This window comes from Lepus europaeus, chromosome 5 (genome assembly GCF_033115175.1).
Source record: "Lepus europaeus isolate LE1 chromosome 5, mLepTim1.pri, whole genome shotgun sequence".
Classification (NCBI taxonomy): domain Eukaryota; kingdom Metazoa; phylum Chordata; class Mammalia; order Lagomorpha; family Leporidae; genus Lepus; species Lepus europaeus.
Genome location: NC_084831.1, coordinates 155,212,412 through 155,235,870, shown reverse-complemented (window position 1 = coordinate 155,235,870; position 23,459 = coordinate 155,212,412). Strand labels below are relative to the sequence as shown.

Here is a 23,459-nt window from a genome sequence, read left to right as displayed (position 1 = left end):
TGACTGTCTGTGCCTCTGGGGTCTTTTCCAAGAAGTCCTTGCCTGTGCCTATATCTTGCAGGGTATATCCGATATTCTCTAAAATTTGGTGGTGTTGGGTTGTAGATTTAGATCTTTTACCTATGTTGAATGGATTTTTGTGTAAGGTGTAGGTAGGGGTCTTGCTTCATGCTTCTGCATGTGGAAATCCAGTTTTCCAAGCACCATTTATTGAATAGACTGTCCTTGCTCCAGGAATTGGTTTTAGATCCTTGATCAAATGTAATTTGGTTGTAGATGTTTGGATTGATTTCTGGTGTTTCTATTCTGTTCCACTGGTCTATCCATCTGTTTCTGTACCAGTACCATGCTGTTTTGATTACAGCTGCCCTGCAGTATGCCTGACATCTGGTATTATGATGCCTCCAGTTTTGTTTTTGTTGTACAAGATTGCTTTAGCTATTCGAGGTCTCCTGTGCCTCCATATGAATTTCAGCATCATTGCTTTCCAGATCTGAGAGGAATGTCTTTGGTATTTTGATTGATATTGCATTGAATGTATAAATTGCTTTTGGGAGAATGGACATTTTGATTATATTTATTCTTTCAATCCATGAGCATGGAAGATTTTTCCACTTTTTGATATCCTCTTCTATCTCTTTCTTTAAGATTTTGTAATTCTCATCATAGAGCTCTTTAATGTCCTTGGTTAAATTTATTCCAAGGTATTTGATTGTTTTTGTGGCTATTGTGAATGGGATTGATCTTAGAAGTTCTTTCTCAGCCTGTGTATACAAATGCTGTTGATTTTTGTGCATTGAGTTTATATTTATATTCTGCTACTTTGCCAAACTCTTCTATGAATTCCAATAGTGTCTTAGTGGAGTTCTTTGGATCCCCTAAATAAAAAATCATATCATCTGCAAAGAGGGATAGTTTGACTTCTTCCTTCCCAATTTATATCCCTTTAGTTTCCTTTTCTTGCCCAATGGCTCTAGCTAAAGCTTCCAGTAATATATTATATATCAGTGGTGAGAGTGGGCATCCCTGTTTGGTACCAGATCACAGTGGAAATGCTTCCAACTTTTCCCCATTCAATAGGATGCTGGCTGTGGGTGTTTCATAAATTGCTTTGATGTGTTGAAGAATGTTCCTTCTATACCCAATTTTATTAGAATTTTTATCATGAAATGGTGTTGTATTTTATCAAATGCTTTCTCTGCATCGATTGAAATAATCATATAGTTTTTTTTCTGCAGTTTGTTAATGTGGTGTATCGATCAATTGATTTGCGAATGTTGAACTATCCCTGCATACCCAGGATAAGTCCCACTTGGTCTGGGTGGATGATTTTTCTGATATGTTGTTGCATTCTATTGGCCAGAATTTTATTGAGGATTATTTTGTCTATGTTCATCAGGGAAATTGATCTGTAATTCTCTTTCAATGCTGCATCTTTTCTCAGGTTTAGGAATTAAGGTGATACTGGCTTCATAGAAAGAATTTGGTAGGATTCTCTCTCAATTGTTTTGAAAAGTTTGAGAAGAATTGGAGTTAATTCTTCTTTAAATGTCTGGTAGAATTCAGCAGTGAACCCATCAGGTCCTGGGCTTTTCTTTGTTGGGAGGGCCTTTATTACTGATTCAATTTCTGACTCAATTTTGAGTCTGTTTAGGTTTCCTGTGTCATCATGGTTCAATTTAAGTAGGTTGTATGTGTCTAGGAATCTATCCATTTCTGATAGATTTCCCAGTTTGTTGGCATACAACTCTTTATAGTAATTTCTGATGACTCTTTTTATTTCTGTGGTGTCTGTTGTTACATTTCTTTTTTCATTTTTGATTTTATTGATTTGGGTCTTCTCCTTTTTTTGGTTAGTTGGGCCAATGGTGTGTCAATTTTATTTTTTCAAAAAACTAGCTCTTCGTTTTGCTGATCTTTTGTAATTTTTAAATTCAGTTTTGTTGATTTCTTCTCTAACTTTTATTATTTCTCTTCTACTAGATTTGGGTCTGGTTTGCTGCAGTTTTTGTAGATCCTTGAGATGCATTGATAGCGCATTTATTTGGTGCATTTCCAATTTCTTGATGTAGGCATGTATTGCTATAAACTTTCCTCTTAACACTGCTTTTGCTGTATCCCATACGTTTTGATATGTTGTTTTATCTTCATTTGCTTCCAGAAAGTTTTTGATTTCTCTTTTGATTTCTTCTATGACCCAGTGTTCATTCAGGAGCATGTTGTTCAGTCTGTTCAGTTGTGTTTGCATATGCTCTAAGGATTCCAAGTTGCTAATTTCCAGTCATTCCATTGTGGTCTGGGAAGATGCATGATATGATTTCGATTCTTTTGAGTTTTTTGAGGCTTGCTTTATGGCCTACTATGTGGTCAGTCCTAGAGCAGGTTCCACGTACTACTGAGAAGAATGTGTATTCTGCAACTGTAGGATGAAAAGTTCTGTAGATATCTGTTAGATCCATTTGGTCTATAGTGTTAATTAAATCTGCTGTTTCCTTGTTGATTTTCTGTCTGGTTGATCTGTCCATTGCTGAAAGTGGAGTATTGAAGTCCCCCAATACTATTGTATTGAAGTTTAAGTCTCCCTTTAAGTCCCTTAACATATCTTTAATAGCATGGTGCCCTGTAATTAGGTGCACATACATATATTTTTTATTTAAAAATTTTTTTTGACAGGCAGAGTTAGACAGTGAGAGAGAGAGAGACAGAGAAAGGTCTTCCTTCCATTGGTTCACCCCCCAAATGGCTGCTACGGCCAGCGCAATGCACCTATCCAAAGCCACGAGCCAGGTGCTTCCTCTAGGTCTCCCATGTGGGTGCAGGGCCCAAGGACTTGGGTCATCCTCCACTGCCTTCCTGGGCCACAGCAGAGAGCTGGACTGGAAGAGGAGCAACCAGGACAGAATCCAGTGCCCCAACTGGGGCTAGAACCTGAGGTGCTGGCACCACAGGCAGAGGATTAGCCAAGTGAGCTGTGGTGCCGGCCAGGTGCACATGCATTTATAGTAGTTATGTTTTCCTGTTGAATTGATCCCTTAATCATTATATAGTGCCCCTCTTTGTCCCTTTTAACAGTTTCTGTGTTAAAGTTTGTTTTGTGTGATAATAAGATGGCTATGCCAGCTCTTTTTTGGTTTCTGTTGGCATGAAATCTCTTTTTCCAGCCTTTCACTTTCAGTCTGCATGCACCTTTGTTGGAAAGATGTGTTTCTTGTAAGCAGCAAATAGATGGTTTTGTTTTTTATTCCATTCAGCCAGTCTGTGTCTTTTACCTGTAGAGTTGAGGCCATTTACATTCAATGTGACTATTGATAAGTAGTGACTTTGCCCTGCCATTTTTCCAAAGATATTTCTAATATATAGTTTGAACTTTCTGTGATCCTTTATTGAAAGATTTTCTTCCTTTACCTTCATTTGTATTGATGACCGTGTTTCTGTGTGTAACACATCTTTAAGCATCATTTGCAGTGCTAGATGAGTGGTGACAAATTCTTTCAATTTCTGTTTGCTATGAAAGGTCTTTATTTCACCTTAATTCACAAATGAGAGCTTTGCAGGATACAATAATATTTTTGGATGGCATTTTTTTTCTCCTAGTAATTGTGCTATATCCTGCCATTCCCTCCTAGCCTGTAGGGTTTCTGATGAGAAGTCTGCTGTGAGTTTAATTAGAGATCCTCTGAGAGTAACCAGGCATTTCTCTCTTGCACATTTTAGAATCTTTTCTTTATGTTTCACTGTGGTGACTTTGATTACAATGTTCACGGTGAGGATCTTTTCTGGTCATGTTTATTGGGAGTTCTGTGTGCTTCCTGTACTTGGATGTTTCTTCCTTTCTCCAAACTCGGGAAATTTTCTACTAGTATCTCACTAAAAAGGCTTTCTAATCCTTTTTCTCTCTCCATCCCCGTGACTCTGGATTTCAAATACATTTTAAAAATAAAATAGATAAATAAATGAATAAAAAAGACTGATTAAAAATGAAGCCAAATGGACCAAACTTTCTCTAAGAAATTAAATTGTGTCACAGAACAAGAATTAATAACATTCAAAATAGTGCAAATTATACAGCCACAATAAGTTAAAATTTACAGTGTCTGCCATCCAATTAAAATTACCAGATATCAGTCAATACAGGAAAGTGTGATCCACAAGAAGAAGAAAAATGAAACGAAGCTGACACAGCAATGACACATAGAATGAATAGGTAAAGGCACCACCTGATGCTGGAATTCCAAGTGGGCAGCAGATTGTGATCTAGCTGCTCCCCTTCCAATCCAGCTCCCCAAATGACTATAACAGCCACAGCAGTCAGGGCAAAGGTAAGAGATGGGAGCCTCTTCTGAGTCTGCTGTATGGGTCCAGGGACCCAAGCATTTGGGTCATCTTCTGCTGCTTTCCTAAGTGAACTGAATTGGAAGTAGAGCAGCTGGGTCTTGAATCAGAACCCACGTGGGATGCTGGCATCACAGGCAGCACCTTAACTCACTATGGCACAATACTGGCAACTATTTGGCTTCATTTTGATGGTGCCAGAGCAACTTTCAGTACAGGGTTAATTTTTGCACAATACTGTGGCAGAACTGTTTTGAGTAATCTACCAAAAGCCCTGTGGATGGTTAAATTCTCCATGTTTGCTAGTGGTAATAGGAACAATTCTCTAAGAGCCCCAGGAACTATTCTCCAATATTTTAGGTGGTTCTTTCCTTGTTTCACTAGTTTTCCCACATGCCTGGGTTGATTAGTGTGTTGGTGAAGACTCAGGGGGGACTACAGATCTCTAGACCCAATTTAATCTTAATTACTGAAATTATGTATTCTTTTATTTCTAATTCTCTTCTGAGTTCTATGTCTTCTTTGCTAAAGTTTTCAATTATGATATATGTTGTTCTTTCAATGCTTCCATCATTTTCTTAATTGATTTCTAGCTCACTTTGAAATATTAGGTTACGGTTTTATAGACTTGACCTTTTAGAGTGCTTTTGTTGTCTGAAAGAATTTTATTCTGCTCTTTATTTCCTTTCTTAAAATTATAACTTTTTGTGGAATTGGATCACAATCCTTATTTGTGGCTAATTTTAAGTGAAATGAATTTTTTTTGTATTTTCAGGATGGTAGGATGGGCCAACATAGCTTTTCAAACATTATGACTCAAGAGCTTCCTATTTGGTTTTCACAAAGTGGTTAATAAGTGGCCTTGTACTTTCTGAGATCTTCCTTCCTTATACTACCACTCCTTTTTGCTACTGTTACCATGCCCTGCTGTATTTGAATAGGTCCCCAGGAATTTCTGGACACTTCTGTGCTTTATTCTGGACATACGTTTTAGTTTGAAGAGCTCATACATGGTGTAGACATTAAGTCCAATATTTGAGATACTCATGTCTCACATTGAAGCACCTGGGTTTGATTCCTGCTTCCGACTCATAGCTCCAACTTCCTACCAGCGCAGATCTTGTGAATTATTAGGCAATGGCTTAAGTGATTGGCTTCCTGCCACCCACATGGGGACATGGGCAGGATTTCTGGCTCACGGTCTGACCCTGGACCAGCTGTTGCAGGCATATGGGGAGTGAACCAGCAGCGGAAGTTCTTTCTGTTGGTGTTTCTCTCTCTCTCTCTCTCTCTAAAAAATTTAATCATACAACCTAGTCTGATACAGCTCCTTCATACTTTATTATATATTCCTTTTTTTAACTTTTATTTAATGAATATAAATTTCCAAAGTACAGCTTATGGATTACAATGGCTTCCCCCGCCCCATAACTTCCCTCCCACCCGCAACCCTCCCCTCTCCCGCTCCCTCTCCCATTCCATTCACATCAAGATTCTTTTTCAATTCTCTTTATATACAGAAGATCAGTTTAGTATATATTAAGTAAAGATTTCAACAGTTTGCCCTCACATAGCAACACAAAGTGAAAAATACTGTTTGAGTACTAGTTATAGCATTAAATCACAATGTTCAGCACATTAAGGACAGAGATCCTACATGATATTTTTTTAAGAATTGATTAATTTTCTATGCAGTTTCCAATTTAACACCAAGTTTTTTTTTCATGTATATTCCTTTTACTCACCTTCTAAACAGAAATTCCCGCAGCTCAGCTACTGCTTTCAAAACCTTCCATTGCCCTTTCCAGTTAGTGTCTGTGAGGGATTTTTTAGATTGATTGTTCCCAGGTCTGTCAGTCTGCTGTTTTCCTTTGCTTCCTGTATACTGATGTTGTTACCACACAGACCTTACCGTAGTTTTTTCTTTTTACTTCTGTCTCTTCTTCCTTCTCCCTTGGCAGTCCTGTCACTTAGTTTTTGGGTAGACTTGTCTCTGGGTACTTTAGCTGTGTGTGGTTGGTAGCATGTCACTTCCTGTCCTGCACCAAAGATGCTCCCATCCTAATTCTTAGAACCATTCTTAGAATTCATACCTGGATGAGTTTTGTTGATGTAGTAGCAAGGATTTTGAGGTAGAAAGATTATAATGGAGTATCTGGGTAGGCTCCCCGTGATTTCAAGGGTACTTATAAGTGGAAGAGGAAGGCAGGAGAGCCAGAGGAGGAAATGTGATAATGGAGGCAGTTAGTGATGTGGCTTGAGAAAGACTTGACCCGACTTTGCTGGTTTTGAAGATACTGGGTACAAAGCACTGGGTACAAAATAAAAGAATACTTGAGTCCTTGAAACTTGCCTAATTGACATTATCCCACACACTTATATATAAGCTTCTTGTAGTTGCTGAGAAAAGTGATCATAAACGTCGTGGTTTAAAATAGTGAAAAGGATTGTCTCCTAGCTCTGGAGGCCAGACATCTGACATCTGGCTGTTGATAAGGCTATGCTCCTTCCAAAGTCTCTCCTGTTAGTGACTCTTCCTATCATTTCTTTTTTTTTTTTAAAGATTTATTATTTATTTGAAAGTCAGATTTACAGAGAGAAAGAAGAGGGAGGGAGGGAGGGAGAAGGAGAGAGAGAGAGAGAAAGAGGGAGAGGGAGCTAGAGAGGCAGAGAAGTCTTCCACCCACTGGTTCACTCCCCAATTGGCTGCAATGACCGGAGCTGCACTGATCTGAAGCCAGGAGCCAGGAGCATCTTCTAGGTCTCCTATGTGAGTGCAGGAGCCCAAGGACTTGGGCCGTGTTCTACTGCTTTCCCAGACCAGAGCAGAGAGCTGTATTGGAAGTGGAGCAGCCAGGACTCGAACCGGCACCCATATGGGATGCCAGTACGGCAGGCAGCAGCTTTACCCATTATGCCACAGCGCTGGCCCCTCTTCCTGTCATTTAGAACTCCTAATAGCTCCAGGTTCCTTGCCTTGTCACTGTGAAACTTCAGTCTCTGCTGGTTCCTTTTACCTCGTCTTCTCCTCTGGATCTGTGCCTTCTCTTCCATTTCTTATTAGGACATTCATTGTATTTAGGGATGATCTGATTTTAGTACCCTTACTTATACCTGCAAAGGACCACCCCCCACAGCACACACAAAGATTTATTTTCATGAGTGTCTTGGGTTAGAATGTGGACATGATTTTTATGTTTTGTAAAATTAATCAACTAGACTTTATTGTTTAGAGCAGTTTTAGGTTCACAGCATAATTGAGTGGAAGTTGCAAAGGTTTCCCATTTAGCTATTGCCCCACTTATGCTTAGCCTGCCCCACTCTCAGTCAGTTTTGTGCGGCTGTAACGGAATACCACAGACTGGGTAATTAGTCATGAGCAACATTTTATTTCTCAGGGCTCTGAAAGCTGGGAAGTCCAAGACTGAGACTGAGGGCCTGACATCTGATAAGGGAACTTCCTGCTCCCCCACTCCGTCATCCTGTGGTATAAGGGCAAAGAGAGGACAAGGAGAGCGAGAGCGAGAGTGAGAGTGAGATTGAGAGTGAGGGAGAGAGAGAGAGAAAGAGAGAGAGCAAGAGAGAGAGAGCCCTGGACTCCCCTTTTCACTGTGAAGCCTCTTCTATAGCGGCAGAAATACTCACACAAAAACGACATTCATCCCGTTCAGTCTTCACTCAGGGCCTTATCACCTCTCATTAGGCCCCTTCTTGCTCATGGATTGAAAGAATCAACATCATTAAAATGTGCATGCTACCTAAAGCGATCTACAGATTTAGTGTAAACGCTATCTAAATACCCATGAAATTCTTTACATAATTAGAAAAAAATTCCTAAAATTTATATAGAATCACAAAGACCCAAAGTAGCCAAGGCAATCCTGATAAAAATAAATAAATAAATCAAGCTCAACACATCACTCTACCTGACTACAAAGTTATGGTAACTAAAACAGCATGGTACTGGCATAGAAACCAACACAAAGATCAATGGAACAGAATAGAGAGCTTAGAACTTAACCCACAAACATAAAGCCAACTGATTTTCAGTGAAAATGCTCAGACCATACTGTATAGTAAAGATAATCTCTTCAACAAATGGTGCTGTCAAAAACAGGATTTATACATGGAGAATGAAATTAGATCCAGACTTCTCACCATATACAAAATCAACTCAAGATGGATTCAACACCTAAATTTAAGGTGTGAGAGTATGAAGTTGCTGGAAGAGAATGTAAGGTAAATACTGCAAGACACCAGTGTAGAGGGTGTCTCCTTGGAAAAGACCCCCAAAAGCATAGGTAACAAAAACAAAACTAAATATATGGGACTGTATCAAACTTGGAAGCTTTTGCATAGGGAGGGAAATGACCAACAGAGTGAAGAGACAAACAATAGACTGGGGAAAATATTTATAAGTTATTTATTTGACAAAGGATATCAACAACTTAAAAAACTCAACAACAGGAAAACAACCAATCCAGTTAAGAAAAGAGCAGAGGACCTCAGCAGACAGTTCTCAAAAGAAGAAATACAAGTACATGAAAAAAAAATATTCAACATCACTAGCCATCAGGGAAATGCAAATCAAAATCATGAGATATTACCCTGTTATTAGAATGGCTAAAATCCAAAAGACAGGGAGTAACAAATGCTGACAAGGATATGGAGAAAGGAGAACACCTATACACTATTGCTGGGAATGTAAATTAGTGCAGTCACTCTGGAAGACAGTGTGGAGATTTCTCATAAAACTGGAAACAAACTTGCCACATGATCCAGCAGTACCATTACTGGGCATACACCCCAAAGACATGAACGTATTATATCAAAGAGATACCTGCACCACCATGTTTATAGCAGCGCTGGTCATAATAGCCAACACCTGGAATCAACTCGAGTCTCCATCATCATCAGATGAATGGGTAAAGAAATGTAGTATTAGTCAGCTATGAAAAATAATGAAAATCTACATTTGCATCGAAATGGATACAGCCTGAAGATGTCATGTTGAGTGAAATAAACAAGACACAGAAAGACAAATACCACGTGTTCTGACTTGCATGTGGGAACTAAAGTTTTAAAAACTAAAAAATTAAAAAATGAAACAAAAAAAGGAGAAGAAAGACATGCCTGTATATATCCGAATTGCCGGAAACGTAATTTTGTCAATGTTTGTTTTTATCTTTGTCAAACCAGTGGTTAAGAATATTATCTCTCTCTCTCTCTCACTATCCACTCTGCCTGTCAAAAAAAAAAAAAAGAAAAAAAAGAAAAAGAATATTATAGTACTATAGTTTTGATGATGTGTGACTACATTAAAATTTACTGTATATGGATGAAATGGTCACCTTTCCACGTGACTCTTGTTTGTGGCCTTTGCCTGTATTCCCACTACACTTGGGGTCATTTTAATTTTTATTTGTTAAATTTCTTATTTGGTGAAGCATTAAGCCTTTGACTGTAATGTGAATTAAAAATATGTTAACTCAAAAAGAAAAGAAAAAAGTAAGGAAAGATAGAAAGGAAGGAAGGAAAAAAGAATAAAGAAATAAAGGGAAGAAAGCGTAGGGAGGGAGAAAGGGAATATCATTGTATTCTTAGAATTCTATCTATAAACTTATTGAATCTGTTAACAGCTAACTAAAATTTTGCTATTAAAATATACTATTGCTTTTAGGAGCAAATTTCTACCATATGGTTTTTGGGGAACACATTCAAACCCTAGCTCCTATTACAAACAATCCCCTAGCAGAATGGTGCATTTGTTGCAATTGGTGAACCTATCATTGACATATTTTATAATCCCAAAATCTGTAGTTTACAATAGGGTTTAGTCTGGGTACGTTCTATGATTTTGGATAAAGTACAATGACATTTATCCAATATTAAAACATCATTCAGAATATTTTCACTGTCCTAAAAATCCCTGTGCTCTGTCCACTCAACCCTCCCTCTCCCTGATTCCTAGCATCGACTGAGTTTCTTATTGCCTTCAAGGTTTTCCCTTTTCCGGAGGGGCACATGGTTGGAACCATATAGTATGTAGCTTTCCCAGAGTGGCTTCTATCACTTAGTAATGTGTGTTTAAGGTTCCTCCATGTCTTTTCATGGTTTTATAGCATTTCTAATTTAAAAAAAAATTCTTTTTAAATTTTTTATTTCATAAATGTGAATTTATAAAGTGCAACTTTTGTATTGTTGTGGCTTCCCCCCTAACCTCCCTCCCTCCCGTGGCCTCCCCCTCCCTCTCCCATCCCGCCCTTTATCGAGTTTCATTTTCAATTACCTTCATATACTGAAGATCAACTTAGTATATACTAAGCAAGGATTTCAACAGGCCGCATTCACACAGCCGCACAAGGTATAGGGTATTGTTCCACTAGTAGTGTTTTTAAGTTTCATAGTAAAACACATTAAGGACAGAGATCCTACATGGGGAGCATGTACCCAGTGACTCCCGTTGTTGATTTAACAATTGGCACTCTTATTTATGACGTCAGCAATCACCCGAGCCATGAGCTGTCTAGGCTATGGAAGCCCCTTGAGTTCACCAACTCTGAACTTGTTTAGTCAAGGCCGTGTCACAGTGGAGGTTCCTTCCTCCCTTCAGAGAAAGGCGCCTCTCTCCTTGATGGCTTGTTCCTTCTGATGGGGTCTTGTTCACCAGGATCTTTCATTTAGATTGTTTTTTTGCCACCATGTCATGGCTTTCCATGCCTGTGAGACTCTCATGGACCTTTTAGCCAGATCCGAATGTCTGAAGGGTTGATTCTGAGGCAGGAGTAGCATTTCTAATTTTAAACTGAGCAATATTGTCATCTGGATGTACCATAGCTTACCTGTCTATTCACCCACTGAAGTACATCTGGGTTGCTTCTAAGCAACTAATATGAGTGATGTTTCTATCAACATTGTGCACAGGCTTTTTAATATCTTGTTATATTTTCTTAACTCCCCAGTTTATTTATTTATTTATTTTTGACAGGCAGAGTGGACAGTGAGAGAGAGAGAGACAGAGAGAAAGGTCTTCCTTTGCTGTTGGTTCACCCTCCAATGGCCGTCCTGGCCGGCGCACCGCGCTGATCGGATGGCAGGAGCCAGGTGCTTCTCCTGGTCTCCCATGGGGTGCAGGGCCCAAGGACCTGGGCCATCCTCCACTGCCTTCCCGGGCCACAGCAGAGAGCTGGCCTGGAAGAGGGGCAACTGGGACAGAATCTGGTGCCCCGACCGGGACTAGAACCCGGTGTGCCGGCGCCACAAGGCGGAGGATTAGCCTATTGAGCCGCGGCGCAGGCCCCCAGTTTATTTTGAAAACAATCTTTTCTAGTATACAACCATATAAATTTGGGATCATCATCTGAAAATGTATAGAAATTACCTATATTTGCCACAAATTTATTAAATGCTAATGAAAGAACACTTCTAACATACCAATACTTAAAGCACACCAACATAATAGAACTTTTAATATAACTGTTTAAGATGTGTTTTCCCACCTAAGCTAATTTGTACTTGTCATTTGGGTTACATGTGTGTATGAAAACAGCCTTCAATTGACCATAACTAACTATCATATAGGTGTCCTTAATTATGGACACAAATGCATTTTTTTTTAAATAAAATGGCTCAAGTGGGAGGAAATAAGCTTACCTCTTCATGAAATAAACCAAACAAAACTCAACAAGTGTTAAGAGTGCTAATTCCATAAATTGTTCTCTCTTTCATATTCTTTTAAATATAAAAGAATGCACCATGGGTGTGTGAATTGAAATACTTGTTATCTAAACTGTGTGCTCTTTTGGGTGGGAAAAGACTCTGGGGCAAAGAGAGAGCAGTGAGGTAGACAGACTGCGTCTGTCCTGCATCGGCTGCCCACCCATGTGATCCCTGAGGAGGCCACCCCTCCACATCACACCAGCTCACATGCTGACCTGGGCCTTCAAGTCAACTTTTCATTATGCTCTACTTTTTTGTTCTATATCACGCTTGTTCCAATATTGGTGCAAGGTAGACAGTTCAGTTAGCCTAATAAAGCTGAAGGTGATTTGTAGACTGTCTGAATGAAAGATTTTCACTTACTCTTCTGCGTGTACAACTATTTCTTAAAAATAAGAAGCAATCAACAAGAGAGTCAAGTGAGGCCTGGGAAACATCCCAACATTTGAACACATGGTGGCCTGTGGAGCAGGACCAGCCTATAGTGCTTTCTTCAGGAAGGTTTTGCAGCACCTGACACACTGATGGTACATTGTGTCGATTTCTATGTCATTTCCATAAAAGGGTCTTAAGCAATGTTATTTTGTGGATCATCACTTAAGACCCTTATCAACAAATAAACCACAGAGCTAATCTCCACTATGGACCACATGGACCTAACTGACATCTATATTTGATATCCTCAGCTGCTGAATACACATGCTTTTCATCAGTGCACGGAACTTCCTGTAGGATAGATCACACACTAGGCAAGTACACCAAATTCAAAAGGTTGAAGTCATACCATGTATCCCTTCTGACCACAAAGTAATAAAGCTGGACATTAACAACCTGAGAAACTCTAGACAATATGCAAACACATAGAGACTGAGCAACATGCTCCTGAATGACCAGTGGGTCACAGGAGAAATCAGGAGGGAAATAAAAAATTCCTAAAAATTAATGAAGATGACAATACAACATATGACAACACTACTTATGGGAACAGCAAAACCAGTTTTAACAGGAAAGTTTACAGCAATTAGTGCCTACATCAATAAATTGGAAATTCATCAAATAAATAATCTAACAATGCATCTCAAGGACCTAGAAAAACAACAACAAACCAAAACCAAAATTAGTAGGAGGAAAGAAATTATTAAAATTAGAGAAGAAATAAACAAAATTGAAACCAAGAAAATACAAAAGATCAGCAAACCAAAAGCTGGTTTTTGAAATAATAAACAAAATTGACACACCATTGGCCCAACTAACAAAAAAGAAGGAGAAGCCCCAAATCAATAAAACCAGAGATGAAAAAGGAAATGTAGCAACAGATACCACAGAAATAAAAAGAATCATCAGGAATTACTGCAAATAGCTGTTGGACAATAACTGGAAAATCTAGAAGAAATAGATATATTTCTGGATGAATACAGTCTACCAAAATAGAGTCATGAAGGAACAGAAGAACTAAACAGACCAGTAACCAAGGAGATTGGATCAGTAATAAAGACCCTCCCAACAAAAAGCCCAGGGCCAGATGACTTCTCTGCAGGATTCTACCAAACTTTTAAAGAACTAATTCCAAGTCTTCTAGGACTATTCAAAGCAATTGAAAGGGAGGAAATCCTCCCAAATTCCTATGAGATCAGCATCACCTTTACTCCAAAACCAGAAAAGGATACAACAAAGAGAACTATGGAGTAATATCCCTGATGAATATAGTTGCAAAAATCCTCAACAAAATACTAGCTAATAGCATCCATCAACACATCAGAAAGATCATTCACCTAGACCAAGTGGGATTTATCTCTGGTATTCAGAAACTGTTCAACATTTGCATATCAATATATTGTGATGCATGACATTATCAAATTGAAGAATAAAAGCCATGTGATTATCTCAGTAGATGCAGAGAATGCATTTTATAAAATACAACACCCTTTTATGATAAAAACCTTAAGCAATTTGGTTATTGAAGGAACATTGCTCAACATGATCAAGGCTGTATATGACAAACCCACAAGCAGCATCATATTGAATGGGGAAAGATTGAGAGCATTTCCACTGAGATCTGGAACCAGACAAGTATGCCCATTTTCACCATAGTTATTCAATTCAGTTTTGGGAATTTTAGCCAGAGGCATTAGGGAAGAAAAATAAATTAAAGGGATACAAATTGGAAAGGAGGAAGTCAGATTATCCCTGTTTGCAGATGACATGGTCCTATATATAGGGAAACCAGAAGACTCCAGTAAGAACCTATTGGGACTCATAAGAGAGTTTGATAAAACTTACAGGATATAAAATCAGTACACAAAATCCAATAGCCTTATATACACAAACAATGCTGTGGCTGAGAAAGAATTTGTAAAGTCAGTACCTTTCACAGTAGCCACTAAAAATTTAAGCATTTTGGAATAAATTTAGCCAAAGATGTGAAAGATCTCTACAGTGAAAATTGTAACACACTACAGAAAGAAATAAAAGAAGGCACAGAAAAATAAAATAATTTTCTATGTTTGTGGATTGGAAGAATTAATGTCATCAAAATGTCCATATTATCCAAAGCAATTTACAGCTTCAATGAAATCACAGTTAAAATAGCTATGACATTCTTCTCAGATCTACAAGAAAACAATGCTAAAATTCATATGGAAACACAAGGTACTTTGAATTCCTAATGCAATCTTAAACAACAAAAACAATGCCAGTGGCATCACAATACCAGAATCCAAGACATACTACAAGGCAGTTATAATTTTAAAAAATCCTGATAATGTTCCTTGATTTCTAAAAAAAAAAAAAAAAAAAAAAGAAAAAGAAAAAGAAAAAAAGAGAAAAGAAAAAGAAAAAAAAATAAAATACATAGACCATTCCAGATGGTGATCTACCCTTCCCCCCAATTATCACAAAAGGAGCTATAATCACTAACTTATTCCTAATAATAATAATAGTTACCGGTACCTTTATAATAATGTACAATCCAATGTTTAAAATTTATACCACTTCAGTTTGGTTTGATCCTATAAATTTTCAACAGATGTCTTAAAATTTAAAAGCAGGCTGATTAGTTTGGAACCAGACTTCAAGTAGAGCTAACATTTGGTGAATAAGAAAACATCACATTACATTTTGGATGTATGAAAGAAAACTTGACCATTTGAAGATATATGAATAAAGAAATGTACTATAGATACTACTTTAGGAAAACACTGTTTGGTAAGTGTTTCAGTCTGATATTTTAAGTGTGTATTTCCTATACCTGTATAAAAATCTTTGAACTTTAAAAAAAAAAAATCCTGATAATGGCACAAAAATAGACATGTAGACCAATGGAACTGAATAAAAGCCTCAGAAATAATCCATGCAGCTACAATCAACTAATCTTTGACAAAGGAACCAAAATCAATCCCTGTAGAAAGGACAGTCTCTTCAACAAATGATGTTGGGAAAATTGGATCTATGCATGCAGAAGTATGAAACAAGACTCCTACCATACACCTTATACAAAAATGAACTCAAAATGTATCTAAGACCTAAACCTATAACCTGATAACACCAATTTACTAGAGAAAAAACAACAGAAAAACTCTGCAAGACACTGGCATAAGCAAAGACTTCTTGCAAAAGACTTCAGAAGAAAAGGCAATTTTAAAAATAGACAAAAAAGATTACATCAACCTAGGAGGTTGTACTGGAAATCTGAATATAGACCTACCATATGACCCAGCCTCCCACTTCTGGGAATTTACCCAAACCAAAAGAAATCAGCATCTGGAAGAGTTATATGTAATCACATGTTCATTGCAGCACAATGCACAGTATTCACTGGATAAAGAAATTATGTATATATACAATATGGAGTACTACTCAGATATAAAAAAGAAAAAGAAATCCTGTCTTTTGCATCAAGATGGATGTGTCTGTAAACCATTATACTTAGTGCAATAAGCCTGTCCCCAAAATACAGATATGTTTTCTGTGATCTGAGGTAACTGAAAGAGTACTTACAATGTAATGTATTGGAGTGAAATGGACATTTTGAAATTCGATAATTGTTTACAGACCTTAGCTCTTTCATCGAGGAACAATGCTTTTTTTTTCTTCATACTATTTGTTAAACTTTTTTATTTAGTGTAGAGTTAACCTTGCAATCATTAAGTAAACTGAAAATAGATCTTTGTAAAAATTAAGAGTGGGAAGGGAGAGGGAGGAGAAAGAAGATGTGGAACTTTTGCAGGAGGGAGGGTGGGGTGGGAAGCATCACTGTGTTCCTAAATCTGTATATGTGAAATATATGAACTTGTATAGCCTAAATATTTTTTTTTTTATTTTTGACAGGCAGAGTGGACAGTGAGAGAGAGAGAGACAGAGAGAAAGGTCTTCCTTTGCCGTTGGTTCACCCTCCAATGGCCGCCACGGTTGGCGCTCTGCGGCTGGCGCACCGCGCTGATCGGATGGCAGGAGCCAGGTGCTTCTCCTGGTCTCCCATGGGGTGCAGGGCCCAAGCACTTGGGCCATCCTCCACTGCACTCCCGGGCCACAGCAGAGAGCTGGCCTGGAAGAGGGGCAACCAGGACAGAATCCGGCTCCCCGACCGGGACTAGAACCCAGTGTGCCAGCGCCGCTAGGCGGAGGATTAGCCTATTGAGCCACGGTGCTGGCCCTAAATAAAATTTTTTAAAAAAGAAGAAAATAAAAAGAAATGGGCAAAAGACATGAAGAGGCATTTTTCAAAAGGTGAAATACAAATGGCCAACAACACATGAAAAAATGCTCAGGGTCACTAGCCATTAGGGAAATGCAAAGAAAAACCACTATCATCCAAAAATTAAAAAAAAAAAAAATTCTGGTGAGGAAGTGAGGGGAAAGGTACCCTAATACATTATTGGTAGAAATGTAAAATACTACAACCTTTAGGGAAGACAGTATGGAGATTCCTCAGAAATCTGAAAGTAGATCTACCATATGACCCAACCATCCCACTCCTGGAAATTTATCTGAATGAGTTGCAATCAGCATCTGGACGAGTTATTTGTACCCACACATTTTTTTTTTCAGCTGAATTCACAACAGCTCAGATATGGAATCAACCAAGATGTCCATCAGCTCATGACTAGATAACTAAAATGTGATAAATACACACTATGGAGTACTACTCATCAATAAAAAAGAATGAAATCTTTGCAACAAAATGGATGCAGCTGGATACTATTATGCTTAATGAAATAAGCCAATCCCAAAAAGAAAATTGTCATATGTTTTCTCTGATATAGTGATTAATATGTAATACAAAAAATGTATAGGAATGGCAAAAAAGAAAATACTAACTCACAGTTTGTAACGTGTTTCTTCATTTTCTTCTTTTTAAAGAATTATTTTTACTTATCTGAAAGATAGAGTTACAGAGATAGGTAGAGCTAGAGAGAGAGGTCTTCCATTTCGCTGGTTCACTCCCTATATGACCACAACAGCCAGAACTGAGCTGATCCGAAGCCAGGAGCCAGGAGCTTCCTCTGGGTCTCCCACCTGGGTGTAGGGGCCCAAGGACTTGGGCCATCCTCCATTGCTTTCCCAGGCCATAGAAGAGAGATGGATCAGAAGAGGAGCAGCCAGGACTAGAACCGATGCCCATATGGGATACTGGCACTTCAGGCTAGGGCTTTAACCTGCTGTGCCACAGCGCCTGCCCTATTTATTTTTCATAGAAAACTTTTATTTAATAAACATAAATTTCAAAAGTACAACTTTTAGATTATAGTGGTTCTTCTCCCCATAACTACCCTCCCATCTGCAAACCATCCCATTTCCTACTCCTTCTGCCATCCCATTCTTCATTAAGATTCATTTTTAATTATCTTAATAGACAGAAGATCAACTCTGTACTAAGTAACGACTTCAACAGTTTGCATCCACAAAGGCACACGAAGTATAGAGTACTGTTTGAAGACAAGTTTTACCATCAATTCTCATAGTACGGCACATCCAGGACAGAGGTCCTACATGGGGAGCAAGTGCACAGTGACTCCTGTTGTTGAAATTAATCTTTCTTGGGCCGGCGCCGCGGCTCAATAGGCTAATCCTCTGCCTGCGGTGCTGGCACTCTGGGTTCTAGTCCCAGTTGGGGCGTTGGTTCTGTCCCGGTTGCTCTTCTTCCAGTCCAGCTCTCTGCTGTGGTCCGGGAAGGCAGTGGAGGATGGTCCAAGTGCTTGGGCCCTGCACCTGCAGGCGAGACCAGGAAGAAGCACCTGGCTCCTGGTTTTGGTTCATTGTAGCGTCGGCCGTGGTGGCCATTTAAGGGGTGAACCAATGGAAAAGGAAAACCTTTCTCTCTGTCTCTTACTGCCTAACTTTGCCTGTCAAAAAAAAAAAAAAAAGCAATTAATCTTTCTTTCATAGATTGTTTTTGTTGTGTGTCTAAATCATTCCCATTAACCAGATTTGTTCTGATGCTAACTTCTAGTTTGATACTTTGCATTTTTTAGTTAGCTCTGTGATCCATTTCAAGTTAATTTATGTGAAGCGTGCAAGGGTTGTGTCAAGATTCATTTTTTTTTCCATGTGTATGTCCAGTCGTTCCTGCATGGTTTGTTGCAAAAATGATTTCTTTTCCACCATATTGCCTTTGCTCAAAGACAATTAACTATATTTTTATGGGTTCAATTCTGCACTCTCCATTCTGTTCTACTGATCTATGAGCTGTTATTTCACTAGTACCACACTATCTTTATTATTTTAACTTTATAACAACTTTGAAGTCGTATGTGTCAGCCTTCCAGCTTTTCTCCTTCTCCTTCAAGATTGTGTTGGCTGTTCTGGATTTTTCCTACTCCATACACATTTGAGTCAGTTGCATTATATCCACAAAAGCTTTGTGAAAGTTTGTTTGAAATTGCATTGAATCTGCAGATCAATTTGGGAAGAACTGACATTGTGACAATATTGAGCTTTTCCATGGACATGGAATGGCTGTGGAATTATTTAATTCTCCTTTTATTCACTTCATCAAGGTTTTATAATTTTTAACATGTAGCTCTTATATGTGTTTTGTTAGGTTTATGTATTATTTCACTTTTAGATGTTAATATAGGTAGTATAATGTTGTAAATTTCAAACTCTGCTTGTTCATTGTTGCTGTATAGGAAAATAATTCAATTCTGAATATTAATCCAGTACCAGCAATTCTGCTATATTTGCTTATTATTTCTATAAAGATTTTAGTTGTTTTTGTTGGTGGTGGTTCTTTCAGAGTTTCTACACAGATGCCCATGTCTTCTGCAAACAAAGATAGTTTTGTTTTTCTCTTCCTTTTCTTTATTTTTCCTATCTTATTGCATTAGGTACGACTTCTCATAATGTTATAAGCAGTGGTGAGAGGGGACATCCTTGCATTGTTCCTGATCTTAGTGGGAAAGCTTTGAGTTTCTCATTAAGTAACGTATTAGCTGCGTGTTTTTTGGTAGGTATTCTTTGCCGATTTGAGGGACTTCCTTCTGTTAATTCAGTGATATCTCTTTCTGGTTGTCACCATATAATCTGTTACTACTGCCTATAGTAGTTGCCTGGAAGAAGGAAATTCCTTCTGTTAGTCCATGATGCTTCTACTGTACAAAAAATATCAGTTCTTTGAAGTTCAGTTCCTTCTGAACAAATTTGAAATACCCTATGAATATTGCTAAAGATAGTGAACTAATATCAATATTTTTATAATTGATTGTGTGGGTTGCTTACATAACATTTGTGATTATTTTGCTATCAAAATAATTGGTCTCACTTTGCAGATCAGTGAAGAAAAATCAATATAAACGTCCTTCTCCTTAAGGCATCTTAAGCTATCCTTTATACTGCTCCTCTTGGTTTAGGGAGAATATGAAATCTTGAGATTTTAGTATAAAGTATTACAGTTCTCTTCTTTTTATATAGCTGAGTTTCAAGGAAATTGAAGTCATTTTCAAAGTATAAGAATCTGGTGTGATACTGACTATCTCTAATTCCTGGCATTTGGAATCAAAAAGGTAAAACAGGACCTGTAATTTCGCTTAGAGGATTGCAATCAAGTGCCTGTTTTTTACACCGTTTCAGTAGATTACTAATGAAGCTTGTGGAAATTGGTTACATGCAGTGTAGACCTTTTTTAGATGTAACAGAAAGTCAGGAATTCAACACTAGATTGTACCTTTCTGTGGTTTTTACTTTATGTTTATTGGAAAAACAACACATAATTTGACTATTTTTACATATTCATGAATAAAAACCCATCTGAAAGCAAAGGTAAAGTAAAATATTAATTTGGTTATTTTTCAAAAGAAAAGCCTTAACTGTTTTTAAATGCCTATTATTTTGTAAGTGATAAATTAATTTCTGGTAATTAGGTTTTGTAAATTGATCAAAATTCAAAGCCTCTGTGTTTTTTTAATCTTATGTGGACTTGGAAATGACCTTCTCGAACAGCTGCTTGGAGCTAATTTGTTGATTCTCAGTTTCTTTTTCTCTCTCGTTTGCCGTTGACTCTTCTGCTTTAGGGTCTGGTTTCTGCAAAAGTCCAGTTTTTTTCTTATGCACATTTTACAGCCATCAAACAAACAAACATGCACCACAAAGGACTGAAAGAAGCGTGAAGATTGGAAAACCAGAATTTGGGAGTGTGGGAAATGCGTAAAGGTTGTTCCGTTATGTAAAGGCAGATGAGGCAGTGTTAACAGTTGTTGAATACCGAACCGCCTAAATCTTATTTTCCCCATTATTCCCTATTAAAGAAAATAGTGTTAAAAAAAACTCTGAAGATTAGAACAAAGAATTAAAGACTTGAGATGAATGAGTGAAAACAAAGACATCCAACTGCTTTAATTATGTTCAGATCTTCGGACCAAGAGGAAGCAAAACATGGGAAGCAGCAGAGCTTGGAGATGTGTGTATACAAAACGGTGAAGGGGAGTGTCCGTCCTTTCCATGTGTGGTAATGGAGTCCCTGAGACTGGCTAATTTACAGTGAGCAGAAATCGATTTACTCCGGAGGCTGGGAAGCCCCCCTCAAGGAGCCGGCATCTGGTGAGGGGCTTCTTGTTGCATCATTTCATGGACGAAGGTATCACATGTGTGAGAGGAAAGCGGGCTGGACCCCCCTTTTACATAGACCCACTTCTATGAAAACTGACCAGCCCCTGCCAGAGTGGCATTAATCCATTCACTCTGCCCTCATGCCCCAGTCGCTCCTACAGGCTCCACTTTCCAACACTGTTGCCCTGGAGATCAAGTTTCTAATACATCACTTTTGGGGAGCACATTCAAACTATAGCACAGAGCATTGCCAAAAATTTGAGGAAAGCAAACATCTCAACTTTCGTAATACAAAACATAGGTTTCAGAAGTTGCATATCAGACCATGTGATGTAGAGTCACACTACTCTCCAGAATTATCTATTAACCATGGTAGAGGCATGGAGGATAAGTAGTACTCTAACCCCCTAGGCCAGCTCCCAGAATTTTTAACTTCAGTCCAACATCAGAACCTCTTGGTTTCCATTTGCAAGTGGCATGATATAGACTGCAACATTTGAGAATGAAATAGCTTTAAGAATTTGGAAAAACATGGTTCTATTGGGAGCCAATACAAGTTCACTACTACCAAGCCATGTCAAAACAACTAATTTTACCCTTGGAATTTGCTACTATTTTGTCAAGATACTAAGAACTGTAGAACGGGTAGTGATCCAAGAGGTTATCTAGTTTAAATTTCTCATGTGTCAGAAGACCATGGAGAGTAACTGCATTGCCTAAAGTGACACAGCAAGTTTGTGACAGGTGGGATTGAAATAAACTCAGATCTCCTGCTCTGAGTTTTTCCTAGCACATCACAATTTTCTTGTATCTTTGTTGACAAAAGGAAGTATGAGCTGACTAAAGTTCAGCTAGATGGATTTATAGTTGGTGCAATAGCCACGATTCAAAACTGTTTTTGTTAATTTGGAGAGAGATCTACAAAGGTATACATCAGGTTTCTGGCTCTGATTCTCTCACTCTCATGTTTAATGTTTTGATTACTGAATTTGAAATAAGATACAGAAAATGTCTTAGCAAATTTTCAGCTGAAGAAAACTGGGAGAAATGCCTAATACAGTGGATGACAGAATGAAAATTCCAAAGACTTGACAGAATGGAACAATGAGCTAAATTGCAATGGGGGCAGGTGCAAAATGCTATGATAAAATAAGAAAAATTAACCACCTCACTTCAAGAAGGGGTATTTGTTGAAACTTTAGTTGAATGTAAGGGCAATGTAGGTCAACAGTGCTGTTTTGCTGCCAAAAGAAGTTACGTAATGCCACCCTGTGACAGCATTATTGAATCCTCATCTAGGATGGTAATTATCCCGTGTGTAGACCACATGTGGAGGATGAGCTGGCTTGCAGACATACTAAAAGGCATATGGACAGTGGTAGCTCTTTAGAGGGGACTGGTAAAATTGTGAAGCATCTGCCATGCAGAGAACTGGCACCATTTACAAGAATTCTGAAAGGAAAGGTTTATAGGTGACTTGTCAGTAATTGTTACTCCTAACACCTCTTATTCGTTTGTTTCTTCTTTAATTTTAAAATTTTGTTCAGGGGCCAGTGCTGTGGTGCAGCGGGTTAAAGCCCTGGCTTGAAGCGCTGGCATCCCATATGGGCACCAGTTCTGGTTCTGGCTGCTCCACTTCTGATCCATTCCTGGGAAAGCAGTGGAAGATGGCCCAAGTCCTTGGGCCCCTGCATCCACATGGGAGACCTGGAAGAGGCTCCTGGCTCCTGGCTCCTGGTTCCAGGTCGGCGCAGCTCCGGTTGTTGTGGCCATCTGGGGAGTGAACCAGCGAAATGGAAGACCTCTCTCTCTGTCTCTACCTCTCTCTGTAACTCTGTCTTTCAAATAAATAAAATAAATCTTTAAAAAATTTTTGTTCAATAATGATCTATTTGAAATCTACTCCCCACCACCCCCTCCCCCACTAAGTAACAGGGACAAAGGTAAAATGACAAGATCTCTTCTCTTGAGGATCTCATCCTATAATGCTGTGTTTCTGAAAGCTGGATCTTTGTACAACATGGGGACCTGTTAAACAGTGTGGAATCCTAGGTTCGACATGAGAGCTACTAATGGAGTCCATAGGGCAGAGCCCAGGAAATTGTATTTTTAACCATACATGTTAGGAATGTAATTGAGTGGGTGTGGTGGTGGAGATTTGCTTAAACAACATATGCAAAGCATGTCAAAGTTTGTCTGATAGAGGCTGTTACGTGGTAAGAGGAACACAGTGTCCTGGAGAGCAGAATTAGAACCAGTGAGTAGAAATTAGGCTCAGTTTTCAGCTCAGAAAAACGAAAGACTTTTTTTTTTTTTATCCTGGATGAGGGCTTCAAAACTCAAATAGGCTTCCTAGTGATGTATAT

At 38.5% G+C, this 23,459-nt stretch overlaps 1 long non-coding RNA gene across 3 annotated transcripts in view; it reads left to right on the top strand.

Moving 5' to 3' along the window:
- The window catches only part of LOC133760455 (uncharacterized), a 170,447-nt gene extending 147,527 nt beyond the window's left edge, over window positions 1–22,920 (top strand). For 2 of the 3 annotated variants that reach the window (XR_009865982.1, XR_009865984.1), the window contains exons 5-6: window positions 20,894–21,084; window positions 22,641–22,920. This is a non-coding gene — a long non-coding RNA (uncharacterized LOC133760455). Of the gene's footprint in view, window positions 1–20,893; window positions 21,122–22,640 lie in introns of all 3 variants that reach the window. The other variant, XR_009865983.1, reaches the window with a different exon arrangement.
- Window positions 22,921–23,459: the final 539 nt, after the last annotated feature.